At 41.7% G+C, this 24,272-nt stretch overlaps 12 non-coding genes across 12 annotated transcripts; all 12 read left to right on the top strand.

Moving 5' to 3' along the window:
• The first annotated feature begins 2,021 nt into the window (after window positions 1-2,021).
• Window positions 2,022-2,112, top strand: TRNAY-GUA (transfer RNA tyrosine (anticodon GUA)). The gene is given in 2 exon segments: window positions 2,022-2,058; window positions 2,077-2,112. It is a non-coding gene; the product is annotated as a tRNA-Tyr (tRNA).
• Window positions 2,113-3,286: 1,174 nt separating this feature from the next.
• On the top strand, window positions 3,287-3,377 carry TRNAY-GUA (transfer RNA tyrosine (anticodon GUA)). Its single transcript is given in 2 exon segments — window positions 3,287-3,323; window positions 3,342-3,377. It is a non-coding gene; the product is annotated as a tRNA-Tyr (tRNA).
• Window positions 3,378-4,322: 945 nt separating this feature from the next.
• Window positions 4,323-4,413, top strand: TRNAY-GUA (transfer RNA tyrosine (anticodon GUA)). Its single transcript is given in 2 exon segments — window positions 4,323-4,359; window positions 4,378-4,413. It is a non-coding gene; the product is annotated as a tRNA-Tyr (tRNA).
• Window positions 4,414-6,317: 1,904 nt separating this feature from the next.
• TRNAY-GUA (transfer RNA tyrosine (anticodon GUA)) lies at window positions 6,318-6,408 on the top strand. The gene is given in 2 exon segments: window positions 6,318-6,354; window positions 6,373-6,408. It is a non-coding gene; the product is annotated as a tRNA-Tyr (tRNA).
• Window positions 6,409-6,900: 492 nt separating this feature from the next.
• Window positions 6,901-6,991, top strand: TRNAY-GUA (transfer RNA tyrosine (anticodon GUA)). The gene is given in 2 exon segments: window positions 6,901-6,937; window positions 6,956-6,991. It is a non-coding gene; the product is annotated as a tRNA-Tyr (tRNA).
• Window positions 6,992-11,044: 4,053 nt separating this feature from the next.
• TRNAY-GUA (transfer RNA tyrosine (anticodon GUA)) lies at window positions 11,045-11,135 on the top strand. The gene is given in 2 exon segments: window positions 11,045-11,081; window positions 11,100-11,135. It is a non-coding gene; the product is annotated as a tRNA-Tyr (tRNA).
• A 2,037-nt stretch (window positions 11,136-13,172) lies between these two features.
• TRNAY-GUA (transfer RNA tyrosine (anticodon GUA)) lies at window positions 13,173-13,263 on the top strand. Its single transcript is given in 2 exon segments — window positions 13,173-13,209; window positions 13,228-13,263. It is a non-coding gene; the product is annotated as a tRNA-Tyr (tRNA).
• Window positions 13,264-14,208: 945 nt separating this feature from the next.
• Window positions 14,209-14,299, top strand: TRNAY-GUA (transfer RNA tyrosine (anticodon GUA)). The gene is given in 2 exon segments: window positions 14,209-14,245; window positions 14,264-14,299. It is a non-coding gene; the product is annotated as a tRNA-Tyr (tRNA).
• A 1,904-nt stretch (window positions 14,300-16,203) lies between these two features.
• On the top strand, window positions 16,204-16,294 carry TRNAY-GUA (transfer RNA tyrosine (anticodon GUA)). Its single transcript is given in 2 exon segments — window positions 16,204-16,240; window positions 16,259-16,294. It is a non-coding gene; the product is annotated as a tRNA-Tyr (tRNA).
• Window positions 16,295-16,786: 492 nt separating this feature from the next.
• TRNAY-GUA (transfer RNA tyrosine (anticodon GUA)) lies at window positions 16,787-16,877 on the top strand. The gene is given in 2 exon segments: window positions 16,787-16,823; window positions 16,842-16,877. It is a non-coding gene; the product is annotated as a tRNA-Tyr (tRNA).
• A 4,053-nt stretch (window positions 16,878-20,930) lies between these two features.
• TRNAY-GUA (transfer RNA tyrosine (anticodon GUA)) lies at window positions 20,931-21,021 on the top strand. Its single transcript is given in 2 exon segments — window positions 20,931-20,967; window positions 20,986-21,021. It is a non-coding gene; the product is annotated as a tRNA-Tyr (tRNA).
• A 2,896-nt stretch (window positions 21,022-23,917) lies between these two features.
• Window positions 23,918-24,008, top strand: TRNAY-GUA (transfer RNA tyrosine (anticodon GUA)). The gene is given in 2 exon segments: window positions 23,918-23,954; window positions 23,973-24,008. It is a non-coding gene; the product is annotated as a tRNA-Tyr (tRNA).
• Window positions 24,009-24,272: the final 264 nt, after the last annotated feature.

The raw sequence follows: 24,272 nt of genomic DNA, 5'->3' as shown, positions 1-24,272 counted from the left end.
ACATAATTTCTCGTTTCTCACCCTTCGATAGCTCAGTTGGTAGAGCGGTGGACTGTAGAGGGCGATTGACAAAGTTATCCGTAGGTCGCTGGTTCAAATCCGGCTCGACGGACATTTTTTGCATCGTTTATAGTATTAAATAATTGAATTTAAATATAATTTAACGCTCCTCATCCGTCGTTAGCTCAGTTGGTAGAGCGGTGGACTGTAGAGGGCGAGTGACAGAGTTATCCATAGGTCGGTGGTTCAAATCCGGCTCGAAGGACATTTTTTTCGTCGTTTATAATATTAAATAATTGAATTTAAATATAATTTAACGCTCCTCATCCGTCGTTAGCTCAGTTGGTAGAGCGGTGGACTGTAGAGGGCGAGTGACAGAGTTATCCAGAAGTCGGTGGTTCAAATCTGGCTCGTCGGACATTTTTCATTACATCATAATTTCACGCTCCTCATCCATCAATATCTCAGTTGACAGAGCGGTGGACTGTAGAGGGCGATTAACAAAATATCCACAGTTTGCTGGTTGAAATCCGGCTCGACGGACATTTTTTTCATCGTTTATAATATTAATTAATTAATTGAATTAAAATATAATTTCACGCTGCTCATCCGTCGATAGCTCAGTTGGTAGAGCGGTGGACTGTAGAGGGCGAGTGACAAAGTTATCCATAGGTCGCTGGTTCAAATCCGTCTCGACGGACATTTTTCATCGTTTATAATATTGATTATTTGAATTAAAAAATCATTTCGCGGTTTTTATCGGTCGATAGCTCAGTTGGTAGAGCGGTTGACTGTAGAGGGCGAGTGGCAGAGTTATCCAGAAGTCGGTGGTTAAAATCTGGCTCGACGGACATTTTTCATTACAACATAATTTCACGCTCCTCATCCGTCGATAAATCAGTGGGTAGAGCGGTCGACTGTAGAGGGCGATTAAGTTATCCATAGGTCGCTGGTTCAAATCCGGCTCGACGGACATTTTTCATCGTTTATAATATTAATTAATTGAATTACAACATAATTTCTCGTTTCTCACCCTTCGATAGCTCAGTTGGTAGAGCGGTGGACTGTAGAAGGCGATTGACAAAGTTATCCATAGGTCGCTGGTTAAAAACCGGCTCGAAGGACATTTTTTTCATCGTTTATAATATTAAATAATTGAATTTAAATATAATTTTACGCTCCTCATCCGTCGATTGCTCAGTTGGTAGAGCGGTGGACTGTAGAGGGCGATTGACAAAGTTATCCATAGGTCGCTGGTTCAAATCTGGCTCGACGGACATTTTTCATTACAACATAATTTCACGCTCCTCATCCGTCGATAGCTCAGTTGGTAGAGCGGTGGACTGTAGAGGGCGATTAACAAAGTTATCCATAGGTCGCTGGTTCATAACCGGCTCGACGGACATTATTTTCATCGTTTATAATATTAAATAATTGAATTTAAATATAATTTCACTTTCCTCAACAGTCGATAGCTCAGTTGGTAGAGCGGTTGACTGTAGAGGGCGAGTGGCAGAGTTATCCAGAAGTCGGTGGTTCAAATCTGGCTCGACGGACATTTTTCATTACAACATAATTTCACGCTCCTCATCCGTCGATAGCTCAGTGGGTACAGCGGTCGACTGTAGAGGGCGATTGACAAAGTTATCCATAGGTCGCTGGTTCAAAACCGGCTCGACGGACATTTTTTTCATTTTTTATAATATTAAATAATTCAATTTAAATATAATTTCACGCTCCTCATCCGTCGATGGCTCAGTTGGTAGAGCGGTGGACTGTAGAGGGCGAGTGGCAGAGTTATCCAGAAGTCGGTGGTTCAAATCTGGCTCGACGGACATTTTTCATTACAACATAATTTCACGCTCCTCAACCGTCGATAGGTCAGTGGGTAGAGCGGTCGACTGTAGAGGGCGATTGACAAAGTTATCCCTAGGTCGCTGGTTCAAATCCGGCTCGACGGACATTTTTCATCGTTTATAATATTAATTAATTGAATTACAACATAATTTCTCGTTTCTCACCCTTCGATAGCTCAGATGGTAGAGCGGTGGACTGTAGAGGGCGATTGACAAAGTTATCCATAGGTCGCTGGTTCAAATCCGGCTCGAAGGACATTTTTTTCGTCGTTTATAATATTAAATAATTGAATTTAAATATAATTTCACGCTCCTCAGCCGTCGTTAGCTTAGTTGGTAGAGCGGTGGACTGTAGAGGGCGAGTGACAGAGTTATCCAGAAGTCGGTGGTTCAAATCTGGCTCGTCGGACATTTTTCATTACATCATAATTTCACGCTCCTCATCCATCAATATCTCAGTTGGCAGAGCGGTGGACTGTAGAGGGCGATTAACAAAATATCCATAGTTTGCTGGTTGAAATCCGGCTCGACAGACATTTTTTTCATCGTTTATAATATTAATTAATTGAATTAAAATATAATTTCACGCTCCTCATCCGTCGATAGCTCAGTTGGTAGAGCGGTGGACTGTAGAGAGCGATTGACAAAGTTATCCATAGGTCCCTGGTTCAAATCCGGCTCAACAGAAATTTTCATCGTTTATAATATTGATTATTTGAATTAAAAAATCATTTCGCGGTTTTTATCGGTCGATAGCTCAGTTGGTAGAGCGGTTGACTGTAGAGGGCGAGTGGCAGAGTTATCCAGAAGTCGGTGGTTCAAATCTGGCTCGACGGACATTTTTCATTACAACATAGTTTCACGCTCCTCATCCGTCGATAAATCAGTGGGTAGAGCGGTAGACTGTAGACGGCGATTGACAAAGTTATCCATAGGTCGCTGGTTCAAAACCGGCTCGACGGACATTTTTTTCATTGTTTATAATATTAAATAATTCAATTTAAATATAATTTCACGCTCCTCATCCGTCGATTGCTCAGTTGGTAGAGCGGTGGACTGTAGAGGGCGATTGACAAAGTTATCCATAGGTCGCTGGTTCAAATCTGGCTCGACGGACATTTTTCATAACAACATAATTTCACGCTCCTCATCCGTCGATAGCTCAGTTGGTAGAGCGGTGGACTGTAAAGGGCGATTAACAAAGTTATCCATAGGTCGCTGGTTCATAACCGGCTCGACGGACATTATTTTCATCGTTTATAATATTAAATAATTGAATTTAAATATAATTTCACTTTCCTCAACAGTCGATAGCTCAGTTGGTAGAGCGGTTGACTGTAGAGGGCGAGTGGCAGAGTTATCCAGAAGTCGGTGGTTCAAATCTGGCTCGACGGACATTTTTCATTACAACATAATTTCACGCTCCTCATCCGTCGATAGCTCAGTTGGTAGAGCGGTGGACTGTAGAGGGCGATTAACAAAGTTATCCATAGGTCGCTGGTTCAAATCCGGCTCGACGGACATTTTTCATCGTTTATAATATTAATTAATTGAATTACAACATAATTTCTCGTTTCTCACCCTTCGATAGCTCAGTTGGTAGAGCGGTGGACTGTAGAGGGCGATTAACAAAGTTATCCATAGGTCGCTGGTTCAAATCCGGCTCGACGGACATTTTTTTCATCGTTTATAATATTAAATAATTGAATTTAAATATAATTTCACGCTCCTCATCCGTCGATAGCTCAGTTGGTAGAGCGGTGGACTGTAGAGGGCGATTAACAAAATATCCATAGTTTGCTGGTTCAAATCCGGCTCGACGGAAATTTTCATCGTTTATAATATTGATTATTTGAATTAAAAAATCATTTCGCGGTTTTTATCGGTCGATAGCTCAGTTGGTAGAGCGGTGGACTGTAGAGGGCGAGTGACAAAGTTATCCATAGGTCGCTGGTTCAAATCCGGCTCGACGGACATTTTTCATCGTTTATAATATTAATTAATTGAATTACAACATAATTTCTCGTTTCTCATCCGTCGATAGCTCAGTTGGTAGAGCGGTGGACTGTAGAGGGCGATTAACAAAGTTATCCATAGGTCGCTGGTTCAAATCCGGCGCGACGGACATTTTTTGCATCGTTTATAATATTAAATAATTGAATTTAAATATAATTTAAAGCTCCTCATCTGTCGTTAGCTCAGTTGGTAGAGCGGTGGACTGTAGAGGGCGAGTGACAGAGTTATCCATAGGCCGGTGGTTCAAATCCGGCTCGACGGACATTATTTTCATCGTTTATAATATTAAATAATTGAATTTAAATATAATTTCACTCTCCTCAACCGTCGATAGCTCAGTTGGTAGAGCGGTGGACTGTAGAGGGCGAGTGGCAGAGTTATCCAGAAGTCGGTGGTTCAAATCGGGCTCGACGGACATTTTTCATTACAACATAATTTAACGCTCCTCATCCGTCGATAGCTCAGTTGGTAGAGCGGTGGACTGTAGAGGGCGATTAACAAAGTTATCCATAGGTCGCTGGTTCAAACCCGGCTCGACGGACATTTTTCATCGTTTATAATATTAAATAATTGAATTTAAATATAATTTCACTTTCCTCAACAGTCGATAGCTCAGTTGGTAGAGCGGTTGACTGTAGAGGGCGAGTGGCAGAGTTATCCAGAAGTCGGTGGTTCAAATCTGGCTCGACGGACATTTTTCATTACAACATAATTTCACGCTCCTCATCAGTCGATAGCTCAGTGGGTAGAGCGGTCGACTGTAGAGGGCGATTGACAAAGTTATCCATAGGTCGCTAGTTCAAAACCGGCTCGACGGACATTTTTTTCATTGTTTATAATATTAAATAATTCAATTTAAATATAATTTCACGCTCCTCATCCGTCGATAGCTCAGTTGGTAGAGCGGTGGACTGTAGAGGGCGAGTGACAGAGTTATCCAGAAGTCGGTGGTTCAAATCTGGCTCGACGGACATTTTTATTACAACATCATTTCACGCTCCTCATCCGTCGATAGCTCAGTTGGTAGAGCGGTGGACTGTAGAGAGCGATTGACAAAGTTATCCATAGGTCCCTGGTTCAAATCCGGCTCAACAGAAATTTTCATCGTTTATAATATTGATTATTTGAATTAAAAAATCATTTCGCGGTTTTTATCGGTCGATAGCTCAGTTGGTAGAGCGGTTGACTGTAGAGGGCGAGTGGCAAAGTTATCCAGAAGTCGGTGGTTCAAATCTGGCTCGACGGACATTTTTCATTACAACATAGTTTCACGCTCCTCCTCCGTCGATAAATCAGTGGGTAGAGCGGTAGACTGTAGACGGCGATTGACAAAGTTATCCATAGGTCGCTGGTTCAAAACCGGCTCGACGGACATTTTTTTCATTGTTTATAATATTAAATAATTCAATTTAAATATAATTTCACGCTCCTCATCCGTCGATTGCTCAGTTGGTAGAGCGGTGGACTGTAGAGGGCGATTGACAAAGTTATCCATAGGTCGCTGGTTCAAATCTGGCTCGACGGACATTTTTCATAACAACATAATTTCACGCTCCTCATCCGTCGATAGCTCAGTTGGTAGAGCGGTGGACTGTAGAGGGCGATTAACAAAGTTATCCATAGGTCGCTGGTTCATAACCGGCTCGACGGACATTATTTTCATCGTTTATAATATTAAATAATTGAATTTAAATATAATTTCACTTTCCTCAACAGTCGATAGCTCAGTTGGTAGAGCGGTTGACTGTAGAGGGCGAGTGGCAGAGTTATCCAGAAGTCGGTGGTTCAAATCTGGCTCGACGGACATTTTTCATTACAACATAATTTCACGCTCCTCATCCGTCGATAGCTCAGTGGGTACAGCGGTCGACTGTAGAGGGCGATTGACAAAGTTATCCATAGGTCGCTGGTTCAAAACCGGCTCGACGGACATTTTTTTCATTGTTTATAATATTAAATAATTCAATTTAAATATAATTTCACGCTCCTCATCCGTCGATAGCTCAGTGGGTAGAGCGGTCGACTGTAGAGGGCGATTGACAAAGTTATCCATAGGTCGCTGGTTCAAATCCGGCTCGACGGACATTTTTCATCGTTTATAATATTAATTAATTGAATTACAACATAATTTCTCGTTTATCACCCTTCGATAGCTCAGTTGGTAGAGCGGTGGACTGTAGACGGCGATTGACAAAGTTATCCATAGGTCGCTGGTTCAAATCCGGCTCGACGGACATTTTTTTCATCGTTTATAATATTAAATAATTGAATTTAAATATAATTTCACGCTCCTCATCCGTCGATAGCTCAGTTGGTAGAGCGGTGGACTGTAGAGGCCGATTAACAAAATATCCATAGTTTGCTGGTTCAAATCCGGCTCGACGGAAGTTTTCATCGTTTATAATATTGATTATTTGAATTAAAAAATCATTTCGCGGTTTTTATCGGTCGATAGCTCAGTTGGTAGAGCGGTGGACTGTAGAGGGCGAGTGACAAAGTTATCCATAGGTCGCTGGTTCAAATCCGGCTCGACCGACATTTTTCATCGTTTATAATATTAATTAATTGAATTACAACATAATTTCTCGATTCTCATACGTCGATAGCTCAGTTGGTAGAGCGGTGGACTGTAGAGGGCGATTAACAAAGTTATCCATAGGTCGCTGGTTCAAATCCGGCGCGACGGACATTTTTTGCATCGTTTATAATATTAAATAATTGAATTTAAATATAATTTAAAGCTCCTCATCCGTCGTTAGCTCAGTTGGTAGAGCGGTGGACTGTAGAGGGCGAGTGACAGAGTTATCCATAGGCCGGTGGTTCAAATCCGGCTCGACGGACATTATTTTCATCGTTTATAATATTAAATAATTGAATTTAAATATAATTTCACTCTCCTCAACCGTCGATAGCTCAGTTGGTAGAGCGGTGGACTGTAGAGGGCGAGTGGCAGAGTTATCCAGAAGTCGGTGGTTCAAATCGGGCTCGACGGACATTTTTCATTACAACATAATTTAACGCTCCTCATCCGTCGATAGCTCAGTTGGTAGAGCGGTGGACTGTAGAGGGCGATTAACAAAGTTATCCATAGGTCGCTGGTTCAAACCCGGCTCGACGGACATTATTTTCATCGTTTATAATATTAAATAATTGAATTTAAATATAATTTCACTTTCCTCAACAGTCGATAGCTCAGTTGGTAGAGCGGTTGACTGTAGAGGGCGAGTGACAGTGTTATCCAGAAGTTGGTGGTTCAAATCTGGCTCGACGGACATTTTTCATTACAACATAATTTCACGCTCCTCATCAGTCGATAGCTCAGTGGGTAGAGCGCTCGACTGTAGAGGGCGATTGACAAAGTTATCCATAGGTCGCTGGTTCAAATCCGGCTCGACGGACATTTTTCATCGTTTATAATATTAATTAATTGAATTACAACATAATTTCTCGTTTCTCCCCCTTCGATAGCTCAGTTGGTAGAGCGGTGGACTGTAGAGGGCGATTAACAAAGTTATCCATAGGTCGCTGGTTCAAATCCGGCTCGACGGACATTTTTCATCGTTTATAATATTAATTAATTGAATTACAACATAATTTCTCGTTTATCACCCTTCGATAGCTCAGTTGGTAGAGCGGTGGACTGTAGAGGGCGATTGACAAAGTTATCCATAGGTCGCTGGTTCAAATCCGGCTCGACGGACATTTTTTGCATCGTTTATAGTATTAAATAATTTAATTTAAATATAATTTAACGCTCCTCATCCGTCGTTAGCTCAGTTGGTAGAGCGGTGGACTGTAGAGGGCGAGTGACTGAGTTATCCAGAAGTCGGTGGTTCAAATCTGGCTCGTCGGACATTTTTCATTACATCATAATTTCACGCTCCTCATCCATCAATATCTCAGTTGGCAGAGCGGTGGACTGTAGAGGGCGATTAACAAAATATCCATAGTTTGCTGGTTCAAATCCGGCTCGACGGAAATTTTCATCGTTTATAATATTGATTATTTGAATTAAAAAATCATTTCGCGGTTTTTATCGGTCGATAGCTCAGTTGGTAGAGCGGTGGACTGTAGAGGGCGAGTGACAAAGTTATCCATAGGTCGCTGGTTCAAATCCGGCTCGACGGACATTTTTCATCGTTTATAATATTAATTAATTGAATTACAACATAATTTCTCGTTTCTCACCCTTCGATAGCTCAGTTGGTAGAGCGGTGGACTGTAGAGGGCGATTAACAAAGTTATCCATAGGTCGCTGGTTCAAATCCGGCTCGACGGACATTTTTTTCATCGTTTATAATATTAAATAATTGAATTTAAATATAATTTCACGCTCCTCATCGACGATTGTTCAGTTGGTAGAGCGGTGGACTGTAGAGGGCGATTAACAAAGTTATCCATAGGTCGCTGGTTCAAACCCGGCTCGACGGACATTTTTTTCATCGTTTATAATATTAAATAATTGAATTTAAATATAATTTCACGCCCCTCATCCGTCGATTGCTCAGTTGGTAGAGCGGTGGACTGTAGAGGGCGATTGACAAAGTTATCCATAGATCGCTGGTTCAAATCTGGCTCGACGGACATTTTTCATTGCAACATAATTTCACGCTCCTCATCCGTCGATAGCTCAGTTGGTAGAGCGGTGGACTGTAGAGGGCGATTAACAAAGTTATCCATAGGTCGCTGGTTCAAATCCAGCGCGACGGACATTATTTTCATCGTTTATAATATTAAATAATTGAATTTAAATATAATTTGACTCTCCTCAACCGTCGATAGCTCAGTTGGTAGAGCGGTGGACTGTAGAGGGCGAGTGACAGAGTTATCCAGAAGTCGGTGGTTCAAATCGGGCTCGACGGACATTTTTCATTACAACATAATTTAACGCTCTTCATCCGTCGATAGCTCAGTTGGTAGAGCGGTGGACTGTAGAGGGCGATTAACAAAGTTATCCATAGGTCGCTGGTTCAAATTCGGCTCGACGGACATTATTTACATTGTTTATAATATTAAATAATTCAATTTAAATATAATTTCACGCTCCTCATCCGTCGATAGCTCGGTTGGTAGAGCGGTGGACTGTAGAGGGCGAGTGACAGAGTTATCCAGAAGTCGGTGGTTCAAATCTGGCTCGACGGACATTTTTAATACAACATAATTTCACGCTCCTCATCCGTCGATAGCTCAGTTGCAGAGCGGTGGACTGTAGAGGGCGATTAACAAAGTTATCCATAGGTCGCTGGTTCAAATCCGGCTCGACGGACATTTTTCATCGTTTATAATATTAATTAATTGAATTACAACATAATTTCTCGTTTCTCACCCTTCGATAGCTCAGTTGGTAGAGCGGTGGACTGTAGAGGGCGATTGACAAAGTTATCCATAGGTCGCTGGTTCAAATCCGGCTCGACGGACATTTTTTGCATCGTTTATAGTATTAAATAATTTAATTTAAATATAAATTAACGCTCCTCATCCGTCGTTAGCTCAGTTGGTAGAGCGGTGGACTGTAGAGGGCGAGTGACAGAGTTATCCATAGGTCGGTGGTTCAAATCCGGCTCGACGGACATTTTTTTCGTCGTTTATAATATTAAATAATTGAATTTAAATATAATTTAACGCTCCTCATCCGTCGTTAGCTCAGTTGGTAGAGCGGTGGACTGTAGAGGGCGAGTGACAGAGTTATCCAGAAGTCGGTGGTTCAAATCGGGCTCGACGGACATTTTTCATTACAACATAATTTAACGCTCTTCATCCGTCGATAGCTCAGTTGGTAGAGCGGTGGACTGTAGAGGGCGATTGACAAAGTTATCCATAGGTCGCTGGTTCAAAACCGGCGCGACAGACATTTTTTTCATTGTTTATAATATTAAATAATTCAATTTAAATATAATTTCACGCTCCTCATCCGTCGATAGCTCAGTTGGTAGAGCGGTGGACTGTAGAGAGCGATTGACAAAGTTATCCATAGGTCCCTGGTTCAAATTCGGCTCAACGGAAATTTTCATCGTTTATAATATTGATTATTTGAATTAAAAAATCATTTCGCGGTTTTTATCGGTCGATAGCTCAGTTGGTAGAGCGGTTGACTGTAGAGGGCGAGTGGCAGAGTTATCCAGAAGTCGGTGGTTCAAATCTGGCTCGACGGACATTTTTCATTACAACATAATTTCACGCTCCTCATCCGTCGATAAATCAGTGGGTAGAGCGGTCGACTGTAGAGGGCGATTGAAAAAGTTATCCATAGGTCGCTGGTTCAAAACCGGCTCGACGGACATTTTTTTCATTGTTTATAATATTAAATAATTCAATTTAAATATAATTTCACGCTTCTCATCCTTCGATAACTCAGTTGGTAGAGCGGTGGACTGTAGAGGGCGAGTGACAGAGTTATCCAGAAGTCGGTGGTTCAAATCTGGCTCGACGGACATTTTTATTACAACATAATTTCACGCTCCTCATCCGTCGATAGCTTAGTGGGTAGAGCGGTCGACTGTAGAGGGCGATTGACAAAGTTATCCATAGGTCGCTGGTTCAAAACCGGCTCGACAGACATTTTTTTCATTGTTTATAATATTAAATAATTCAATTTAAATATAATTTCACGCTCCTCATCCGTCGATAGCTCAGTTGGTAGAGCGGTGGACTGTAGAGAGCGATTGACAAAGTTATCCATAGGTCCCTGGTTCAAATTCGGCTCAACGGAAATTTTCATCGTTTATAATATTGATTATTTGAATTAAAAAATCATTTCGCGGTTTTTATCGGTCGATAGCTCAGTTGGTAGAGCGGTTGACTGTAGAGGGCGAGTGGCAGAGTTATCCAGAAGTCGGTGGTTCAAATCTGGCTCGACGGACATTTTTCATTACAACATAATTTCACGCTCCTCATCCGTCGATAAATCAGTGGGTAGAGCGGTCGACTGTAGAGGGCGATTGACAAAGTTATCCATAGGTCGCTGGTTCAAAACCGGCTCGACGGACATTTTTTTCATTGTTTATAATATTAAATAATTCAATTTAAATATAATTTCACGCTTCTCATCCTTCGATAACTCAGTTGGTAGAGCGGTGGACTGTAGAGGGCGAGTGACAGAGTTATCCAGAAGTCGGTGGTTCAAATCTGGCTCGACGGACATTTTTATTACAACATAATTTCACGCTCCTCATCCGTCGATAGCTCAGTTGGTAGAGCGGTGGACTGTAGAGGGCGATTAACAAAGTTATCCATAGGTCGCTGGTTCAAATCCGGCTCGACGGACATTTTTCATCGTTTATAATATTAATTAATTGAATTACAACATAATTTCTCGTTTCTCACCCTTCGATAGCTCAGTTGGTAGAGCGGTGGACTGTAGAAGGCGATTGACAAAGTTATCCATAGGTCGCTGGTTCAAAACCGGCTCAACGGACATTTTTTTCATCGTTTATAATATTAAATAATTGAATTTAAATATAATTTCACGCTCCTCATCCGTCGATTGCTCAGTTGGTAGAGCGGTGGACTGTAGAGGGCGATTGACAAAGTTATCCATAGGTCGCTGGTTCAAATCTGGCTCGACGGACATTTTTCATTACAACATAATTTCACGCTCCTCATCCGTCGATAGCTCAGTTGGTAGAGCGGTGGACTGTAGAGGGCGATTAACAAAGTTATCCAAATGTCGCTGATTCATATCCGGCTCGACGGACATTATTTTCATCGTTTATAATATTAAATAATTGAATTTAAATATAATTTCACTTTCCTCAACAGTCGATAGCTCAGTTGGTAGAGCGGTTGACTGTAGAGGGCGAGTGGCAGAGTTATCCAGAAGTCGGTGGTTCAAATCTGGCTCGACGGACATTTTTCATTACAACATAATTTCACGCTCCTCATCCGTCGATAGCTCAGTGGGTACAGCGGTCGACTGTAGAGGGCGATTGACAAAATTATCCATAGGTCGCTGGTTCAAAACCGGCTCGACGGACATTTTTTTCATTGTTTATAATATTAAATAATTCAATTTAAATATAATTTCACGCTCCTCATCCGTCGATGGCTCAGTTGGTAGAGCGGTGGACTGTAGAGGGCGAGTGGCAGAGTTATCCAGAAGGCGGTGGTTCAAATTCGGCTCGACGGACATTATTTTCATCGTTTATAATATTAAATAATTGAATGTAAATATAATTTCACTTTCCTCAACAGTCGATAGCTCAGTTGGTAGAGCGGTTGACTGTAGAGGGCGAGTGGCAGAGTTATCCAGAAGTCGGTGCATCAAATCTGGCTCGACGGACATTTTTCATTACAACATAATTTCACGCTCCTCATCCGTCGATAGCTTAGTGGGTAGAGCGGTCGACTGTAGAGGGCGATTGACAAAGTTATCCATAGGTCGCTGGTTCAAAACCGGCTCGACAGACATTTTTTTCATTGTTTATAATATTAAATAATTCAATTTAAATATAATTTCACGCTCCTCATCCGTCGATAGCTCAGTTGGTAGAGCGGTGGACTGTAGAGAGCGATTGACAAAGTTATCCATAGGTCCCTGGTTCAAATTCGGCTCAACGGAAATTTTCATCGTTTATAATATTGATTATTTGAATTAAAAAATCATTTCGCGGTTTTTATCGGTCGATAGCTCAGTTGGTAGAGCGGTTGACTGTAGAGGGCGAGTGGCAGAGTTATCCAGAAGTCGGTGGTTCAAATCTGGCTCGACGGACATTTTTCATTACAACATAGTTTCACGCTCCTCATCCGTCGATAAATCAGTGGGTAGAGCGGTAGACTGTAGACGGCGATTGACAAAGTTATCCATAGGTCGCTGGTTCAAAACCGGCTCGACGGACATTTTTTTCATTGTTTATAATATTAAATAATTCAATTTAAATATAATTTCACGCTCCTCATCCGTCGATTGCTCAGTTGGTAGAGCGGTGGACTGTAGAGGGCGATTGACAAAGTTATCCATAGGTCGCTGGTTCAAATCTGGCTCGACGGACATTTTTCATAACAACATAATTTCACGCTCCTCATCCGTCGATAGCTCAGTTGGTAGAGCGGTGGACTGTAAAGGGCGATTAACAAAGTTATCCATAGGTCGCTGGTTCATAACCGGCTCGACGGACATTATTTTCATCGTTTATAATATTAAATAATTGAATTTAAATATAATTTCACTTTCCTCAACAGTCGATAGCTCAGTTGGTAGAGCGGTTGACTGTAGAGGGCGAGTGGCAGAGTTATCCAGAAGTCGGTGGTTCAAATCTGGCTCGACGGACATTTTTCATTACAACATAATTTCACGCTCCTCATCCGTCGATAGCTCAGTTGGTAGAGCGGTGGACTGTAGAGGGCGATTAACAAAGTTATCCATAGGTCGCTGGTTCAAATCCGGCTCGACGGACATTTTTCATCGTTTATAATATTAATTAATTGAATTACAACATAATTTCTCGTTTCTCACCCTTCGATAGCTCAGTTGGTAGAGCGGTGGACTGTAGAGGGCGATTAACAAAGTTATCCATAGGTCGCTGGTTCAAATCCGGCTCGACGGACATTTTTTTCATCGTTTATAATATTAAATAATTGAATTTAAATATAATTTCACGCTCCTCATCCGTCGATAGCTCAGTTGGTAGAGCGGTGGACTGTAGAGGGCGATTAACAAAATATCCATAGTTTGCTGGTTCAAATCCGGCTCGACGGAAATTTTCATCGTTTATAATATTGATTATTTGAATTAAAAAATCATTTCGCGGTTTTTATCGGTCGATAGCTCAGTTGGTAGAGCGGTGGACTGTAGAGGGCGAGTGACAAAGTTATCCATAGGTCGCTGGTTCAAATCCGGCTCGACGGACATTTTTCATCGTTTATAATATTAATTAATTGAATTACAACATAATTTCTCGTTTCTCATCCGTCGATAGCTCAGTTGGTAGAGCGGTGGACTGTAGAGGGCGATTAACAAAGTTATCCATAGGTCGCTGGTTCAAATCCGGCGCGACGGACATTTTTTGCATCGTTTATAATATTAAATAATTGAATTTAAATATAATTTAAAGCTCCTCATCTGTCGTTAGCTCAGTTGGTAGAGCGGTGGACTGTAGAGGGCGAGTGACAGAGTTATCCATAGGCCGGTGGTTCAAATCCGGCTCGACGGACATTATTTTCATCGTTTATAATATTAAATAATTGAATTTAAATATAATTTCACTCTCCTCAACCGTCGATAGCTCAGTTGGTAGAGCGGTGGACTGTAGAGGGCGAGTGGCAGAGTTATCCAGAAGTCGGTGGTTCAAATCGGGCTCGACGGACATTTTTCATTACAACATAATTTAACGCTCCTCATCCGTCGATAGCTCAGTTGGTAGAGCGGTGGACTGTAGAGGGCGATTAACAAAGTTATCCATAGGTCGCTGGTTCAAACCCGGCTCGACGGACATTTTTCATCGTTTATAATATTAAATAATTGAATTTAAATATAATTTCACTTTCCTCAACAGTCGATAGCTCAGTTGGTAGAGCGGTTGACTGTAGAGGGCGAGTGGCAGAGTTATCCAGAAGTCGGTGGTTCAAATCTGGCTCGACGGACATTTTTCATTACAACATAATTTCACGCTCCTCATCAGTCGATAGCTCAGTGGGTAGAGCGGTCGACTGTAGAGGGCGATTGACAAAGTTATCCATAGGTCGCTAGTTCAAAACCGGCTCGACGGACATTTTTTTCATTGTTTATAATATTAAATAATTCAATTTAAATATAATTTCACGCTCCTCATCCGTCGATAGCTCAGTTGGTAGAGCGGTGGACTGTAGAGGGCGAGTGACAGAGTTATCCAGAAGTCGGTGGTTCAAATCTGGCTCGACGGACATTTTTATTACAACATCATTTCACGCTCCTCATCCGTCGATAGCTCAGTTGGTAGAGCGGTGGACTGTAGAGAGCGATTGACAAAGTTATCCATAGGTCCCTGGTTCAAATCCGGCTCAACAGAAATTTTCATCGTTTATAATATTGATTATTTGAATTAAAAAATCATTTCGCGGTTTTTATCGGTCGATAGCTCAGTTGGTAGAGCGGTTGACTGTAGAGGGCGAGTGGCAAAGTTATCCAGAAGTCGGTGGTTCAAATCTGGCTCGACGGACATTTTTCATTACAACATAGTTTCACGCTCCTCCTCCGTCGATAAATCAGTGGGTAGAGCGGTAGACTGTAGACGGCGATTGACAAAGTTATCCATAGGTCGCTGGTTCAAAACCGGCTCGACGGACATTTTTTTCATTGTTTATAATATTAAATAATTCAATTTAAATATAATTTCACGCTCCTCATCCGTCGATTGCTCAGTTGGTAGAGCGGTGGACTGTAGAGGGCGATTGACAAAGTTATCCATAGGTCGCTGGTTCAAATCTGGCTCGACGGACATTTTTCATAACAACATAATTTCACGCTCCTCATCCGTCGATAGCTCAGTTGGTAGAGCGGTGGACTGTAGAGGGCGATTAACAAAGTTATCCATAGGTCGCTGGTTCATAACCGGCTCGACGGACATTATTTTCATCGTTTATAATATTAAATAATTGAATTTAAATATAATTTCACTTTCCTCAACAGTCGATAGCTCAGTTGGTAGAGCGGTTGACTGTAGAGGGCGAGTGGCAGAGTTATCCAGAAGTCGGTGGTTCAAATCTGGCTCGACGGACATTTTTCATTACAACATAATTTCACGCTCCTCATCCGTCGATAGCTCAGTGGGTACAGCGGTCGACTGTAGAGGGCGATTGACAAAGTTATCCATAGGTCGCTGGTTCAAAACCGGCTCGACGGACATTTTTTTCATTGTTTATAATATTAAATAATTCAATTTAAATATAATTTCACGCTCCTCATCCGTCGATAGCTCAGTGGGTAGAGCGGTCGACTGTAGAGGGCGATTGACAAAGTTATCCATAGGTCGCTGGTTCAAATCCGGCTCGACGGACATTTTTCATCGTTTATAATATTAATTAATTGAATTACAACATAATTTCTCGTTTATCACCCTTCGATAGCTCAGTTGGTAGAGCGGTGGACTGTAGACGGCGATTGACAAAGTTATCCATAGGTCGCTGGTTCAAATCCGGCTCGACGGACATTTTTTTCATCGTTTATAATATTAAATAATTGAATTTAAATATAATTTCACGCTCCTCATCCGTCGATAGCTCAGTTGGTAGAGCGGTGGACTGTAGAGGCCGATTAACAAAATATCCATAGTTTGCTGGTTCAAATCCGGCTCGACGGAAGTTTTCATCGTTTATAATATTGATTATTTGAATTAAAAAATCATTTCGCGGTTTTTATCGGTCGATAGCTCAGTTGGTAGAGCGGTGGACTGTAGAGGGCGAGTGACAAAGTTATCCATAGGTCGCTGGTTCAAATCCGGCTCGACCGACATTTTTCATCGTTTATAATATTAATTAATTGAATTACAACATAATTTCTCGATTCTCATACGTCGATAGCTCAGTTGGTAGAGCGGTGGACTGTAGAGGGCGATTAACAAAGTTATCCATAGGTCGCTGGTTCAAATCCGGCGCGACGGACATTTTTTGCATCGTTTATAATATTAAATAATTGAATTTAAATATAATTTAAAGCTCCTCATCCGTCGTTAGCTCAGTTGGTAGAGCGGTGGACTGTAGAGGGCGAGTGACAGAGTTATCCATAGGCCGGTGGTTCAAATCCGGCTCGACGGACATTATTTTCATCGTTTATAATATTAAATAATTGAATTTAAATATAATTTCACTCTCCTCAACCGTCGATAGCTCAGTTGGTAGAGCGGTGGACTGTAGAGGGCGAGTGGCAGAGTTATCCAGAAGTCGGTGGTTCAAATCGGGCTCGACGGACATTTTTCATTACAACATAATTTAACGCTCCTCATCCGTCGATAGCTCAGTTGGTAGAGCGGTGGACTGTAGAGGGCGATTAACAAAGTTATCCATAGGTCGCTGGTTCAAACCCGGCTCGACGGACATTATTTTCATCGTTTATAATATTAAATAATTGAATTTAAATATAATTTCACTTTCCTCAACAGTCGATAGCTCAGTTGGTAGAGCGGTTGACTGTAGAGGGCGAGTGACAGTGTTATCCAGAAGTTGGTGGTTCAAATCTGGCTCGACGGACATTTTTCATTACAACATAATTTCACGCTCCTCATCAGTCGATAGCTCAGTGGGTAGAGCGCTCGACTGTAGAGGGCGATTGACAAAGTTATCCATAGGTCGCTGGTTCAAATCCGGCTCGACGGACATTTTTCATCGTTTATAATATTAATTAATTGAATTACAACATAATTTCTCGTTTCTCCCCCTTCGATAGCTCAGTTGGTAGAGCGGTGGACTGTAGAGGGCGATTAACAAAGTTATCCATAGGTCGCTGGTTCAAATCCGGCTCGACGGACATTTTTCATCGTTTATAATATTAATTAATTGAATTACAACATAATTTCTCGTTTATCACCCTTCGATAGCTCAGTTGGTAGAGCGGTGGACTGTAGAGGGCGATTGACAAAGTTATCCATAGGTCGCTGGTTCAAATCCGGCTCGACGGACATTTTTTGCATCGTTTATAGTATTAAATAATTTAATTTAAATATAATTTAACGCTCCTCATCCGTCGTTAGCTCAGTTGGTAGAGCGGTGGACTGTAGAGGGCGAGTGACTGAGTTATCCAGAAGTCGGTGGTTCAAATCTGGCTCGTCGGACATTTTTCATTACATCATAATTTCACGCTCCTCATCCATCAATATCTCAGTTGGCAGAGCGGTGGACTGTAGAGGGCGATTAACAAAATATCCATAGTTTGCTGGTTCAAATCCGGCTCGACGGAAATTTTCATCGTTTATAATATTGATTATTTGAATTAAAAAATCATTTCGCGGTTTTTATCGGTCGATAGCTCAGTTGGTAGAGCGGTGGACTGTAGAGGGCGAGTGACAAAGTTATCCATAGGTCGCTGGTTCAAATCCGGCTCGACGGACATTTTTCATCGTTTATAATATTAATTAATTGAATTACAACATAATTTCTCGTTTCTCACCCTTCGATAGCTCAGTTGGTAGAGCGGTGGACTGTAGAGGGCGATTAACAAAGTTATCCATAGGTCGCTGGTTCAAATCCGGCTCGACGGACATTTTTTTCATCGTTTATAATATTAAATAATTGAATTTAAATATAATTTCACGCTCCTCATCGACGATTGTTCAGTTGGTAGAGCGGTGGACTGTAGAGGGCGATTAACAAAGTTATCCATAGGTCGCTGGTTCAAACCCGGCTCGACGGACATTTTTTTCATCGTTTATAATATTAAATAATTGAATTTAAATATAATTTCACGCCCCTCATCCGTCGATTGCTCAGTTGGTAGAGCGGTGGACTGTAGAGGGCGATTGACAAAGTTATCCATAGATCGCTGGTTCAAATCTGGCTCGACGGACATTTTTCATTGCAACATAATTTCACGCTCCTCATCCGTCGATAGCTCAGTTGGTAGAGCGGTGGACTGTAGAGGGCGATTAACAAAGTTATCCATAGGTCGCTGGTTCAAATCCAGCGCGACGGACATTATTTTCATCGTTTATAATATTAAATAATTGAATTTAAATATAATTTGACTCTCCTCAACCGTCGATAGCTCAGTTGGTAGAGCGGTGGACTGTAGAGGGCGAGTGACAGAGTTATCCAGAAGTCGGTGGTTCAAATCGGGCTCGACGGACATTTTTCATTACAACATAATTTAACGCTCTTCATCCGTCGATAGCTCAGTTGGTAGAGCGGTGGACTGTAGAGGGCGATTAACAAAGTTATCCATAGGTCGCTGGTTCAAATTCGGCTCGACGGACATTATTTACATTGTTTATAATATTAAATAATTCAATTTAAATATAATTTCACGCTCCTCATCCGTCGATAGCTCGGTTGGTAGAGCGGTGGACTGTAGAGGGCGAGTGACAGAGTTATCCAGAAGTCGGTGGTTCAAATCTGGCTCGACGGACATTTTTAATACAACATAATTTCACGCTCCTCATCCGTCGATAGCTCAGTTGCAGAGCGGTGGACTGTAGAGGGCGATTAACAAAGTTATCCATAGGTCGCTGGTTCAAATCCGGCTCGACGGACATTTTTCATCGTTTATAATATTAATTAATTGAATTACAACATAATTTCTCGTTTCTCACCCTTCGATAGCTCAGTTGGTAGAGCGGTGGACTGTAGAGGGCGATTGACAAAGTTATCCATAGGTCGCTGGTTCAAATCCGGCTCGACGGACATTTTTTGCATCGTTTATAGTATTAAATAATTTAATTTAAATATAAATTAACGCTCCTCATCCGTCGTTAGCTCAGTTGGTAGAGCGGTGGACTGTAGAGGGCGAGTGACAGAGTTATCCATAGGTCGGTGGTTCAAATCCGGCTCGACGGACATTTTTTTCGTCGTTTATAATATTAAATAATTGAATTTAAATATAATTTAACGCTCCTCATCCGTCGTTAGCTCAGTTGGTAGAGCGGTGGACTGTAGAGGGCGAGTGACAGAGTTATCCAGAAGTCGGTGGTTCAAATCGGGCTCGACGGACATTTTTCATTACAACATAATTTAACGCTCTTCATCCGTCGATAGCTCAGTTGGTAGAGCGGTGGACTGTAGAGGGCGATTGACAAAGTTATCCATAGGTCGCTGGTTCAAAACCGGCGCGACAGACATTTTTTTCATTGTTTATAATATTAAATAATTCAATTTAAATATAATTTCACGCTCCTCATCCGTCGATAGCTCAGTTGGTAGAGCGGTGGACTGTAGAGAGCGATTGACAAAGTTATCCATAGGTCCCTGGTTCAAATTCGGCTCAACGGAAATTTTCATCGTTTATAATATTGATTATTTGAATTAAAAAATCATTTCGCGGTTTTTATCGGTCGATAGCTCAGTTGGTAGAGCGGTTGACTGTAGAGGGCGAGTGGCAGAGTTATCCAGAAGTCGGTGGTTCAAATCTGGCTCGACGGACATTTTTCATTACAACATAATTTCACGCTCCTCATCCGTCGATAAATCAGTGGGTAGAGCGGTCGACTGTAGAGGGCGATTGACAAAGTTATCCATAGGTCGCTGGTTCAAAACCGGCTCGACGGACATTTTTTTCATTGTTTATAATATTAAATAATTCAATTTAAATATAATTTCACGCTTCTCATCCTTCGATAACTCAGTTGGTAGAGCGGTGGACTGTAGAGGGCGAGTGACAGAGTTATCCAGAAGTCGGTGGTTCAAATCTGGCTCGACGGACATTTTTATTACAACATAATTTCACGCTCCTCATCCGTCGATAGCTTAGTGGGTAGAGCGGTCGACTGTAGAGGGCGATTGACAAAGTTATCCATAGGTCGCTGGTTCAAAACCGGCTCGACAGACATTTTTTTCATTGTTTATAATATTAAATAATTCAATTTAAATATAATTTCACGCTCCTCATCCGTCGATAGCTCAGTTGGTAGAGCGGTGGACTGTAGAGAGCGATTGACAAAGTTATCCATAGGTCCCTGGTTCAAATTCGGCTCAACGGAAATTTTCATCGTTTATAATATTGATTATTTGAATTAAAAAATCATTTCGCGGTTTTTATCGGTCGATAGCTCAGTTGGTAGAGCGGTTGACTGTAGAGGGCGAGTGGCAGAGTTATCCAGAAGTCGGTGGTTCAAATCTGGCTCGACGGACATTTTTCATTACAACATAATTTCACGCTCCTCATCCGTCGATAAATCAGTGGGTAGAGCGGTCGACTGTAGAGGGCGATTGACAAAGTTATCCATAGGTCGCTGGTTCAAAACCGGCTCGACGGACATTTTTTTCATTGTTTATAATATTAAATAATTCAATTTAAATATAATTTCACGCTTCTCATCCTTCGATAACTCAGTTGGTAGAGCGGTGGACTGTAGAGGGCGAGTGACAGAGTTATCCAGAAGTCGGTGGTTCAAATCTGGCTCGACGGACATTTTTATTACAACATAATTTCACGCTCCTCATCCGTCGATAGCTCAGTTGGTAGAGCGGTGGACTGTAGAGGGCGATTAACAAAGTTATCCATAGGTCGCTGGTTCAAATCCGGCTCGACGGACATTTTTCATCGTTTATAATATTAATTAATTGAATTACAACATAATTTCTCGTTTCTCACCCTTCGATAGCTCAGTTGGTAGAGCGGTGGACTGTAGAAGGCGATTGACAAAGTTATCCATAGGTCGCTGGTTCAAAACCGGCTCAACGGACATTTTTTTCATCGTTTATAATATTAAATAATTGAATTTAAATATAATTTCACGCTCCTCATCCGTCGATTGCTCAGTTGGTAGAGCGGTGGACTGTAGAGGGCGATTGACAAAGTTATCCATAGGTCGCTGGTTCAAATCTGGCTCGACGGACATTTTTCATTACAACATAATTTCACGCTCCTCATCCGTCGATAGCTCAGTTGGTAGAGCGGTGGACTGTAGAGGGCGATTAACAAAGTTATCCAAATGTCGCTGATTCATATCCGGCTCGACGGACATTATTTTCATCGTTTATAATATTAAATAATTGAATTTAAATATAATTTCACTTTCCTCAACAGTCGATAGCTCAGTTGGTAGAGCGGTTGACTGTAGAGGGCGAGTGGCAGAGTTATCCAGAAGTCGGTGGTTCAAATCTGGCTCGACGGACATTTTTCATTACAACATAATTTCACGCTCCTCATCCGTCGATAGCTCAGTGGGTACAGCGGTCGACTGTAGAGGGCGATTGACAAAATTATCCATAGGTCGCTGGTTCAAAACCGGCTCGACGGACATTTTTTTCATTGTTTATAATATTAAATAATTCAATTTAAATATAATTTCACGCTCCTCATCCGTCGATGGCTCAGTTGGTAGAGCGGTGGACTGTAGAGGGCGAGTGGCAGAGTTATCCAGAAGGCGGTGGTTCAAATTCGGCTCGACGGACATTATTTTCATCGTTTATAATATTAAATAATTGAATGTAAATATAATTTCACTTTCCTCAACAGTCGATAGCTCAGTTGGTAGAGCGGTTGACTGTAGAGGGCGAGTGGCAGAGTTATCCAGAAGTCGGTGCATCAAATCTGGCTCGACGGACATTTTTCATTACAACATAATTTCACGCTCCTCATCCGTCGATAGCTTAGTGGGTAGAGCGGTCGACTGTAGAGGGCGATTGACAAAGTTATCCATAGGTCGCTGGTTCAAAACCGGCTCGACAGACATTTTTTTCATTGTTTATAATATTAAATAATTCAATTTAAATATAATTTCACGCTCCTCATCCGTCGATAGCTCAGTTGGTAGAGCGGTGGACTGTAGAGAGCGATTGACAAAGTTATCCATAGGTCCCTGGTTCAAATTCGGCTCAACGGAAATTTTCATCGTTTATAATATTGATTATTTGAATTAAAAAATCATTTCGCGGTTTTTATCGGTCGATAGCTCAGTTGGTAGAGCGGTTGACTGTAGAGGGCGAGTGGCAGAGTTATCCAGAAGTCGGTGGTTCAAATCTGGCTCGACGGACATTTTTCATTACAACATAATTTCACGCTCCTCATCCGTCGATAAATCAGTGGGTAGAGCGGTCGACTGTAGAGGGCGATTGACAAAGTTATCCATAGGTCGCTGGTTCAAAACCGGCTCGACGGACATTTTTTTCATTGTTTATAATATTAATTAATTCAATTTAAATATAATTTCACGCTCCTCATTCGTCGATAGCTCAGTTGGTAGAGCGGTGGACTGTAGAGGGCGAGTGACAGAGTTATCCAGAAGTCGGTGGTTCAAATCTGGCTCGACGGACATTTTTATTACAACATAATTTCACGCTCCTCATCCGTCGATAGCTCAGTTGGTAGAGCGGTGGACTGTAGAGGGCGATTAACAAAGTTATCCATAGGTCGCTGGGTCAAATCCGGCTCGACGGACATTTTTCATCGTTTATAATATTAATTAATTGAATTACAACATAATTTCTCGTTTCTCACCCTTCGATAGCTCAGTTGGTAGAGCGGTGGACTGTAGAAGGCGATTGACAAAGTTATCCATAGGTCGCTGGTTAAAAACCGGCTCGAAGGACATTTTTTTCATCGTTTATAATATTAAATAATTGAATTTAAATATAATTTCACGCTCCTCAGCCGTCGATTGCTCAGTTGGTAGAGCGGTGGACTGTAGAGGGCGATTGACAAAGTTATCCATAGGTCGCTGGTTCAAATCTGGCTCGACGGACATTTTTCATTACAACATAATTTCACGCTCCTCATCCGTCGATAGCTCAGTTGGTAGAGCGGTAGACTGTAGAGGGCGATTAACAAAGTTATCCATAGGTCGCTGGTTCATAACCGGCTCGACGGACATTATTTTCATCGTTTATAATATTAAATAATTGAATTTAAATATAATTTCACTTTCCTCAACAGTCGATAGCTCAGTTGGTAGAGCGGTTGACTGTAGAGGGCGAGTGGCAGAGTTATCCAGAAGTCGGTGGTTCAAATCTGGCTCGACGGACATTTTTCATTACAACATAATTTCACGCTCCTCATCCGTCGATAGCTCAGTGGGTACAGCGGTCGACTGTAGAGGGCGATTGACAAAATTATCCATAGGTCGCTGGTTCAAAACCGGCTCGACGGACATTTTTTTCATTGTTTATAATATTAAATAATTCAATTTAAATATAATTTCACGCTCCTCATCCGTCGATGGCTCAGTTGGTAGAGCGGTGGACTGTAGAGGGCGAGTGGCAGAGTTATCCAGAAGGCGGTGGTTCAAATCTGGCTCGACGGACATTTTTCAATACAACATAATTTCACGCTCCTCATCCGTCGATAGCTCAGTGGGTAGAGCGGTCGACTGTAGAGGGCGATTCACAAAGTTATCCATAGGTCGCTGGTTCAAATCCGGCTCGACAGACATTTTTCATCGTTTATAATATTAATTAATTGAATTACAACATAATTTCTCGTTTATCACCCTTCGATAGCTCAGTTGGTAGAGCGGTGGACTGTAGAGGGCGATTGACAAAGTTATCCATAGGTCGCTGGTTCAAATCCGGCTCGAAGGGCATTTTTTTCGTCGTTTATAATATTAAATAATTGAATTTAAATATAATTTCACGCTCCTCAGCCGTCGTTAGCTCAGTTGGTAGAGCGGTGGACTGTAGAGGGCGAGTGACAGAGTTATCCATAGGTCGCTGGTTCAAATTCGGCTCAACGGACATTATTTTCATCGTTTATAATATTAAATAATTGAATGTAAATATAATTTCACTTTCCTCAACAGTCGATAGCTCAGTTGGTAGAGCGGTTGACTGTAGAGGGCGAGTGGC

This window comes from Leiobunum rupestre, chromosome 11 (genome assembly GCF_980474605.1).
Source record: "Leiobunum rupestre chromosome 11, qqLeiRupe1.1.hap1, whole genome shotgun sequence".
Lineage (NCBI taxonomy): Eukaryota > Metazoa > Arthropoda > Arachnida > Opiliones > Sclerosomatidae > Leiobunum > Leiobunum rupestre.
This window is presented reverse-complemented; position numbering and strand designations above follow the sequence as displayed.